Here is a 9,899-nt window from a genome sequence, read left to right on the forward strand (position 1 = left end):
AGGAAAAAGAAAGAAGGAAAGAAAGAGAGAAAGGAAGAAAGAAAGAAGAAGGAAGGAAAAAGAAAGAAGGAAAGAAAGAAAGAAGAAAGAAAAGAGAAAGGAAGAAAAAAGGAGAGGAAAGGAAAAGAAAGAAAGAAAAACAGAGAGAGAAAGAAGAAAAAAGGAAGAAGGAAAAGAAAGAAAGAAAGAAAGAAAAAAAGAAAGAAGAAAGAAAGAAAAAAAGAAAGAACGAAAGAAAGAAAGAAAGAAAAAAGGAAGAGGAAAGGAAAAAGAAAGAAAGAAAAACAGAGAGAGAAAGAAAGAAAAAGGAAGAAGGAAAGGAAAAAGAAAGAAAAAAACAGAGAGAAAGAAAGAAAAAGGAAGAAGGAAAAAGAAAGAAAGAAGGAAAAAAGAAAGAAGAACGAAAGAAAGAGAGAAAGGAAGAAAGAAGAAAGAAAGAAGGAAATGAAAAGAAGAAGAAAGAAAGAAAAAGAAAGGAAGAAAGAAAAAAGGAAAAAGAAAGAAGGAAAGAAAGAGAGGAAAGGAAGAAAGAAAGAAAGAAGGAAATGAAAAAGAAAGAAGGAAAGAAAGAAAGAAAGAAAGAAAAGAGAAAGAAATATAAAGGAAGAAGGAAAAAGAAAGAAAGAAAGAAAGAAAGAAAAGTAAAAAGAAAGAAAGGAAAGAACGAAAGAAAGACAGAAAGAAAGAAAGAAAGAAAGAAGGAAAGGAAAAAGAAAGAAAGGAAGAAAGAAAGAAAAAAGAAAGAAAGAAAAGAGAAAGGAAGAAAGAAAAAAGGAAGAAGGAAAAAGAAAGAAAGAAAGAAAGAAAGAAAAAAGAAAGAAAGAAAGAAAGAAAGAAAAAAGGAAGAAGGAAAGGAAAAAGAAAGAAAGAAAAAACAGAGAGAAAGAAAGAAAAAAGGAAGAAGGAAAAAAGAAGAAAGACAAGAAGAAAGAAAGAAAGAAAGAAAAGAAAGAAAGAAAGAAAGAAGAAAGAAAAAGGAAGAAGGAAAGAAGAAGAAGGAAAGGAAAAGCAAGAAAGAAAAAACAGAGAGAGAAAGAAAGAAAAAGGAAGAAGGAAAGGAAAAGAAGAAAGAAAAAACAGAGAGAGAAAGAAGAAAAAAGGAAGAAGGAAAAGAAAGAAAGAAAGAAGAAAAAAGAAAGAAAGAAGAAAGAAAGAAAGGAAGAAGAAAGAAAGAAAGAAAGAAGGAAATGAAAAAGAAAGAAAGAAAGAAAGAAAGAAAAAAAAAGAAAGGAAGAAAGAAAGAAAGGAAAAAGAAAGAAGGAAAGAAAGAGAGAAAGGAAGAAAGAAAGAAAGAAGGAAATGAAAAAGAAAGAAGGAAAGAAAGAAAGAAAGAAAGAAAGAAAAGAGAAAGGAAGAAAAAAGGAAGAAGGAAAGGAAAAAGAAAGAAAGAAAAAACAGAGAGAGAAAGAAAGAAAAAAGGAAGAAGGAAAAAGAAAGAAAGAAAGAAAGAAAGTAAAAGAAAGAAAGAAAGAACGAAAGAAAGACAGAAAGAAAGAAAGAAAGACAGAAGGAAAGGAAAAAGAACGAAAGGAAGAAAGAAAGAAAGGAAGAAAGAAAGAAAGAAACAAGGAAATGAAAAAGAAAGAAAGAAAGAAGGAAGAAGGAAAGGAAAAAGAAAGAAAAAACAAAGAGAGAAAGAAAGAAAAAAGGAAGAAGGAAAAAGAAAGAAAGAAAAGAGAAAGGAAGAAAGAAAAAAGGAAGAAGGAAAAAGAAAGAAAGAAAGAAAGAAAGAAAGAAAGAAAGAAAGAAAGAAAGAAAGAAAGAAAGAAAGAAAGAAAGAAAGAAAGAAAGAAAGAATGCGGCTGCGCACCACAGTTCGCTGAGACGACGGTGGAATCAAGGTTCAAAGATAGGGTAGCGCGTGAAATTGAGGAAGCTTATCTGATCAACAAAGCTGGTGATGAATGTGTCGCGAAGCCCTCCGTCACACTACTTGCTGCGGAGATAAATTTTCTGGAAGCGCGTCAGTGAGACAATCGTTGTGTGTACACGTGCCTTTAACACGGGGTCATCTAACCACATATATATGTTTGGTGTTTCAATAAATTTTCAGTTGATAGTTTGCGCCGTGTTTCGTTTGCCTTCCTTCGTGTTTCGTTCCTTTGCGCACCACAGCATTAAGGAAAAAGAAAGAAAGAAAAAACAAAGAGAGAAAGAAAGAAAAAAGAAAGAAGGAAAAAGAAAGAAAGAAAAGAGAAAGGAAGAAAGAAAAAAGGAAGAAGGAAAGGAAAAAGAAAGAAAGAAAAAACAAAGAGAGAAAGAAAGAAAAAAGGAAGAAGGAAAAAGAAAGAAAGAAAGAAAGAAAGAAAGAAAGAAAGAAAGAAAGAAAGAAAGAAAGAAAGAAAGAAAGAAAGAAAGAAAGAAAGAAAGAAAGAAAGAAAGAAAGAAAGAAAGAAAGAAGAGTAGTACATCAGGCACGCAGATGCAAAGCTTCGCTTGTCCCCATTTTCCCAATAGAGTGAGCGCTCCTGCATTTTTTCCGTCACATAGCGCGCTGCTTGGTCCTCAGCTTTTTCTCAAGTTATCTTGTTATCCTCCAAGTTCCAGCCGCATACCTTAAGTGGAAGAGCAGAATTTGCTAACGCCTGCCGTATGCGCTCGAACCCATCTTTGTCCTTCGGTGAATCTCCTTTTGAGGATAGCGCGTTTCATGAGGGCACCAATTCTAAGCATTATTTTTAGAAATTTGCCTTAAGGATAAAATAGAATGTTAATTGTGTTTTTGCTGCACTTTCTGCGTAAAGCTCTTTGGGTACGCAAAAGAACTCTGCAAAATAAGCAGATGAAGCACGGAGGTTCTTCAGGATGACTTAAGCTAGGTGCGCCTTTTTAAGTTTGGCAGCGTTGACCGTTTTTCAGTATTTCGCATTCGACTTTAGCTGAGTAGACAGTACTGGGGTCCTCGGCAGTGCAAGCACTTCAAGTTGTTCCAGTTTATTGTGTGTCTAATTCGAGTGCTTCAGAATAAACTTTGGTGAAACGTAGGCATGGTTCTTGCTCGTCTTATTAGTTTATTCACAATTTAAGTAACTGACAGGGTTCGCTATGCTTTCACCTAATGCTACTCGAAGGCGAAAGCCATCTTTTCCTTCTCAGCGTCCTACTGATCCTCCCACGCTCACCCCCCCCCCCCCGCTCCTCCTCCAAAAGACTTCTGCACCTAACGCGTTTTTTCATTGAATCCAAGATCGGAAGCTTTGCAAGCTCTCTGCACTTAACCTGGTTTACCACTGCCTCGGTGATCGGCTCACCTTTTACGAATCGACGATCTCATGTGAAGACGGACGTCATCATGTGAAGAAGGCATGTAATATGACTCCACGAAGTTTGCTGAACTGTGACGTCATCACGTGGCGATGATATTTTTTAGGGGCGCAGCTCCTTATAGCATCACCTGGTCGGTCGTCGCTCCATCCGGCGTTCCCCCGTCATCGCGTCTCCCGTATCATTCAATAGAAGGCGCTGTCCCATAGAGATGCATGCAAACTGCAGTTGGGTGACGATATACTAGATGGCGCTGTCCCATAGAGATGTGTGCAATATGGCGGTTGGGTGAATGCACGCTAGATGGCGTTATAGGTGCCGCTGCTCTCAGATTGGCTGCTGCGCCCGTTATCTCTCATTCTCCTTGATCGTCGCCGTACGTGGAGGAGTGTGCTTGCCGGATCGGGCTGCTTGGCGGACCATGGACGACGAGGAGCGCCGGGTGCGGAAGGCCGCGGCATCTCGTGCTCGTCGGCAGGATCCCGAGGTGCGAGCTCGAGAGGCTGCCGCCAAGCGAGCGCAGCAGTAATCAAAACGGCGTATCGCTTTGATTACTGCTGGGCGAAACCACTGAACATTTCACGGTGTAACCATGATTGCTACAGGAGCTTCGCCCAAGCTCTTCATCATGCACCCGTGGATATGCTGTAATTTTTTCATCACTCGCGTTGACGCCGACGGTCAATTTTCCCGTTTTATGAGGCATCTAAGGATTTCGCCTTAATAAACGTTATTACAGACGGTGGGTACGCGAAGTGGACGCGGCAGGAAAGAGGACAGCTCCGGAATTGAAGGAGGCTTTGCCCACAGCTCAACTAGATTTTTTTTGCAATCTAATGAGTTCTAGATACACTCTTTCAGCGAGAATATCTAAACGTAATTACCGATCAACGCCACAGTCGCACCCTTAGCGAAGGCCCGCGAGAGACGCACTTGTTGACGCCTTGCCCGTCGTTCAAGCCCGGGGCGAGTGTCCTGATCAATCAGCGATCTCATTCGTTTCCTGCTCGCTCTACAGTGAGCCGCGAAGTGTCGCCTCGTACGCTGGCGCCTCGCAATTAGGTAATTAACAGTCGCGTTCTTCAGCGTATCCGTTTAGGTATTTTCTTTACGGTGGAAGTGGCTACAGTTTACAACGTTGCACGTTCGAATGACATCGGCATTTTACATGTCCAGACACTATTTATGAACATGAATAACAAGGTAGTCGCGGGTTCGATCTCGGCCGCGTCGGTCCCATTTCGATGAAGACGAAATGCACGTTGTGGCTGAAATTCTCCGGAGCTTTCCACCACGGCGCGCTTCATAATCATATCGCGGTTGTGGCAATCCCCACAAGTTATTAATTTATAAAGAACAAGTTTCTTGCCTCGTACCTGGGATCAACGTTGATGTCTCAGATTTCAAATAGCGATGTACGGCCCTTAAATACGTCCAATGAGAAAAGAATTGGCGAAGCTCGCACTGAGTTGAGCAAGGCTTTCTTGAAACAGCGAAACTAATCCGGTAGCTTCTTGTCTAATCCGGTTGCTTCTAGGTCGTTGCTAGGCTTTAGCTAGGTTAGTCGCGACATGGATGTCCAAACTCCAGAACCGAGCTTTTGCACCTCTCATAGATCTACGGGCACGTCGTCGTTGGCGTAAGCCTTCCATCGCTTCGAGCCCTACTCGCAGCCGCCGTTGCCATTCCCGTTCCCTGGTACGGCAGCTTCGAACTACAGTGAAACCTCGGTGATACGATCACAGCTCATGCGAATTTCGGGGTGATACGAATTTTTCGTTGGTCCCGACCAAGGCCCATTGGCCTGCAATGTAATGGAGTACGGTTGTTGCGAACTGATTTTCACCCAGCGACGTTTGATACGAACGTACGCTACCGCCCAGTTACGAAGAGGTGCTGTCCGCGCTGTCGCGGAAGACGCACCAAGCAGGTGCGAGCGCGGGAACGCAAGCATGGGCATGCGCGCCGCACCGCCAAATCGTCAGAATCACTTTGTAAGAAAAAAACTTTTCTTACGGCCAGAATAAACCTTCAGAGACGGGTCGCGGCCTCCGAGATTCTGTGCGCGAATCTTTGAGGCTCTTATGTGCCTCCGTGTGCCTTCGCGTTTAGATTACAGAGCACATTAGTGTCATGCTTTTTTTTTTCTAACGCGTCGACGCGGGCTGCTGTTGTTGCACTGTGTTTACACGTGCCTGCCTCGTCAATCAGACATCCTATGAAAGGTGAACGAGAATCGAAAGAAGGCGAAGGTGGTCAAGGCGAAGAAATCAGGCCTCACAACGTCAACATGCGCGACCGTTGAGGTCGCACCCGTGCGGGCATCGCCGTAGATATCCCAAAAAACATCCCCAACACCTCCGCGATAGCAAAATCATAACACAGGACCGTGGTTCTAAATTTTGTGGCCTTGATCCATCGCGTCAAAGCGCTTCTTTCGTTACTTTCGCTGCAGTATTTCCACGTCATGCAAAAAAGCATATTAAAATTTGGAAGGGGCTACTGCTGTCTCGGGTCACATCGCACCTTGTTCATTAATTAAATACGCGCGTACGGGCCGTATATTTACGGGTGCTGGTATGATTGCCAAGATCTAAAAACTTAACTGACAATCATTCAGGGTCCTTCCTGACGTTGCTGCGGCCCTGAACAACAATAAAAGAAAATGTACGCCAGCTTTCTTTTGTCGCATGCTAATTTTCCATGCTTTCATACGAATTTCGGATGATACGAATATTTTCGATGGTCCCGTGAGATTCGTGTTACCGAGGTTTCACTGTAGTCGTGCTAAGTCTTTCTATCCTTTTACGTCTTTATTCCCATTATTTCTCTCTATTTTCGCTCTCTCTTTCTTTCTATAGCTTTCTCTCTCTCTCTTAGTGAACCAGTGATGGGTAGTGGGATTTCCTCCTCCTCACCTTCCTCTTATCATTACATCTCTTCTCCTCACGCTCACTTCAATTTCCCACCCCCTTGCTAAACTATACCATACAAAGCTATGTTATGCTCTGCTAGCGTGCTTGGATAGCCGAGTGCTTAGGAGGCTCGGCTTCGGACCGAGAGTACGCGGGCTGGAATATCGCCTACCGAAGAATCTTATTCGGCAAGAATTTTCAGATGCGAAGCATCTTATGGCGGAGTTCAAACCGCTGGTGGTGGTGGTGGTGATGTACGGCGTGACAACCCTCACTGCGCATGCGCGAGCCCTCTCCACACGCCTCCTCTCCACTTCCACTCTCCCACATTCTCCCTCTCCCCGCCTCCTCTCCACTTTTCTCATTCTCTTTCCTTATATCTTTCTTTCCGTCTCTCTGTTTCTTTATTTCTTCCTCTAACTCCTTCTCTCTACTCGTTCTCAGGGTTATTACAGGCCACGCCGTAGCGGTGAGGAGCGGGATCTGCCCAAATTCTGTGGCACATACCCGTTCATGATGATGATAGCTTTCTGATAGGCCGCACATTACGGCTAGTTTAAACAGCTTCGCTGTTTTAAAAAATGCGAAATTAAGGCGCACGTCAAGGCAACTGTGTTAATCGCACTTCAGTATGCAGTTTGCTACACTGCGCTCAAGAAGCGCGAAAAGAGAGGATAAAAGATGGAGGAAAGATAGAATAGGATGCAGGATAACCAAGAAGTCAACAACACATGCAGACAAGTGAAAACAAGCTCAAGTGCGTCAATAATTCGCCATTCTTCCATGCGCGGAAAATCTCAAAAGGGACCGTCCATACCTTGTCAGAACAAAAAAAAGGTTCCCTAGCTTTACTGGTTAATACTAGCGCTGTGCTTTTGTTTTGTTTTAACAGCGAAACCATTTATGGCTACAGATGCCACGCTAAAATGCGTCCGCCCTACGTGTGCAAAAGCTCCTAGAGCTACACGCACCTGATGAGCGATAACAGACTTCGACAGTAAAGGACACTTCATCGATACCTCATAAACTGACCGACGAAGACACACAAGTTAGACAAGTTGTCGGCATGGTCAGCACAGCACCCTTGTGAGTGCTATTCGTGTGCTGCTGAGTAAGATGCAGACGCAAGATAGCTCGAAGAGTGTTGCAACTGCTCGACACCATCACTCCAGTTCTCGCAAGCCTTCAGAATTCTGTTGCTTGAGAGCACTAGCAGCACCACCATGGCCTCACCGTCGACAAGATTTTGGTCGCATGGGACCGCGCATACAAGTTGCATAAAGCCACAGAACTGACTCACCGCCTGTGATCATGCGCAGAACTGCCGTTACGTCAACAGCAACAGTGACTCTTCTTTCCTCCTCTCTCCAACTTTTTTTCATCTTCCCCCCTTCCTCAGTGCAGGGTAGCCTACCGGGCTCAGCCCTGGTTAACCTCCCTGCCTTTCTTTCATTCTTATTCTCTCTCTCTCTCTCTCTCTCTCTCCTAGAGCTTGTGTGCCATAGAAAATGCGCAAACCCCAGTGTTCACCACTGGTCCACTAAAAAAAAACTGGAGAACATCCTTGTCTTTCTTCTTGTCACTCGTTTTAAGCTCCGCTGCTCAAAGCAGTGTTAGCTATGAACCAGTTAGCTCCGGTGGATACCGTTTTCAAGAAGGAAATAGAAGGGCGGCAAACACCAGCTAAAATTTCTGGACCAATAATTGAGAATGCCTTTAATGCACATTCGGGATTAACCCAGCTACAAACACCGGGGCCGAACGTCCCAGCGTTGCTGGTTAACTGTCTGTACGGAATGCTCGGGCGGTGATTGTTTCTTTAGCGTTCTGGACGTTCTCCTAGCCAAACGCGCTCCATCAATATGCGACGAGATTACATACTAGCGATCATCGCTTAAATGTAATTCACCTGCAGTGAAAGACAGTTACGGGGCAATGAGAGGGAAGGAACATAAGACAAACCCAAACCTCCCGCGCTACGCTTTGTCCATTCTGTATGTTAGCGTCGTGTCTGCGGTGTCGCAGAGCTAACCATGCCGTCAGATTTATGGTACACGGGATACAAGAGGCTGTTGTATCCGATGAAGATATGTTTGTTATATATTGTTACGAAGGTTATTATTTAAAGATACGAGGTATCACTGTTATAAGACAAACGCGTCACATGACAAAAAACATAACAGGACGAAAACTACGACACTCTCCAATACAGAATCATTTTATTGTGTGGGAGCGTGGGTTTTGTTTCCTTTTCGCCAATGCAGCGCAATACAGCGAGAAATAAAGGTTACGGGGTGACAAAAAGTTCATAAGATGAGCCCTTACCGTCAACAACCGGGCCAACTTCTAAAAGACACAAAAAAAGAGAAAGAAATTCAAGCAGAGAAACGACTCCACAAACATCGTCTTGGTCGAAAACATCACCGCCCCCGCACAGCTCACATCCACTCATTTCTTTTTTATGCGAATCTCTCGGCGTAAATAAATAAGAAGGGAACAAAAAGTGGCACGGAGCAACAGGCTCATCGACGGCTGTGTCGGCACCGCCACCTCGGTTGCTGTTGACAACCGCACCCGCCTTCAGCCAACGAACCGCAGGTTCGTTGGCAACGTTGGCGCTTTTTTTATGTTTATTATTCTCCGTGCAGTTTCGATTGCCCGTTTCATTCCAGAAGAGCGTTCGAACGAAGGCACGCCCGTTTATCGCGCCCACGTAGCCTACTGGCCTAGCTCACAGATCACGGTGAATTGTGATCGATTGAACCCTCAGGTATATTAAGGTCGGCTCACCAATTGGTTTTCTTATCGGTTTGTTGTCAGCGAGAACGCGTGGGCACTGGACAGACGTAAGAAACCATTCTGTGACGGCGCATCGTTCAATGGAATCTGTCACGTGGTAAGTATTCGTCCATAATTATATTCTCGGGTCTCAGCATTTGTAATGTCTGGCTACTTAAAGGGACACTAAAGAGAAACAATGAATTGGTTTAGATTGATAAAGTGTGCTCGGAGAACTCTTGAGTAGTTTATTTCACCACCACAGGTTTATTATTAGAGGAGAAAACCAAGTTCAAAGTTTCATTTTTAAATTTCGCGCCGAACTTTGTAATTCGTGACGTAAAAGGTTTCAAAGAGCATTTAACGTATTTTGGCGCCACTGGCTCGACGAAATTTCCACAAACTCGTTGTGTTCAGTCTCTGGCCCCCTCAGAGGACAATGTACTTCGATTTAACTGATTAGGAACTACGTAGGCCCAAGCGGGCGTCGTCAAAAATATGTGGCGTCACGGCAAATGGTGCGGGAATTCCAAGGTGGCGTTGCCCCCTGTATTTTCTTTTTGCGCGTTTTCTCGCTTATTAAGCGTCTTCTCGCAGCAAGCGTGGTGTTTTTGGTATCGTGGAGAGAGAGAGAGAGAATTTATTTACAGAAAGGCGGAGAGGTCGGCCTGAGCTATAGTTTGCTCTGGCCTGCTACTCTACACTGGGGAGGGGGGACAGGGGAGCGAAAGAGTGATGAATGACGATGGTAAGGTAGGGAGATGAGAATATAGTTCGTGACGCTGGGCAAAACTACTTTACTATTGCGAGAAAAATCGTTTTGCTCTTTAGTGTCCCTTTAATAGAGGGGTGAAGTTACGCTATCCATACACATTTCAAATACGCTCATTAACTGCCTGCACCGTAATTCACCATTGGTGTCGTTTATAAAGAACATAAGGC

The sequence above is a fragment of the Rhipicephalus sanguineus genome, chromosome 7 (genome assembly GCF_013339695.2).
Source record: "Rhipicephalus sanguineus isolate Rsan-2018 chromosome 7, BIME_Rsan_1.4, whole genome shotgun sequence".
Taxonomy (NCBI): Eukaryota; Metazoa; Arthropoda; class Arachnida; order Ixodida; family Ixodidae; genus Rhipicephalus; species Rhipicephalus sanguineus.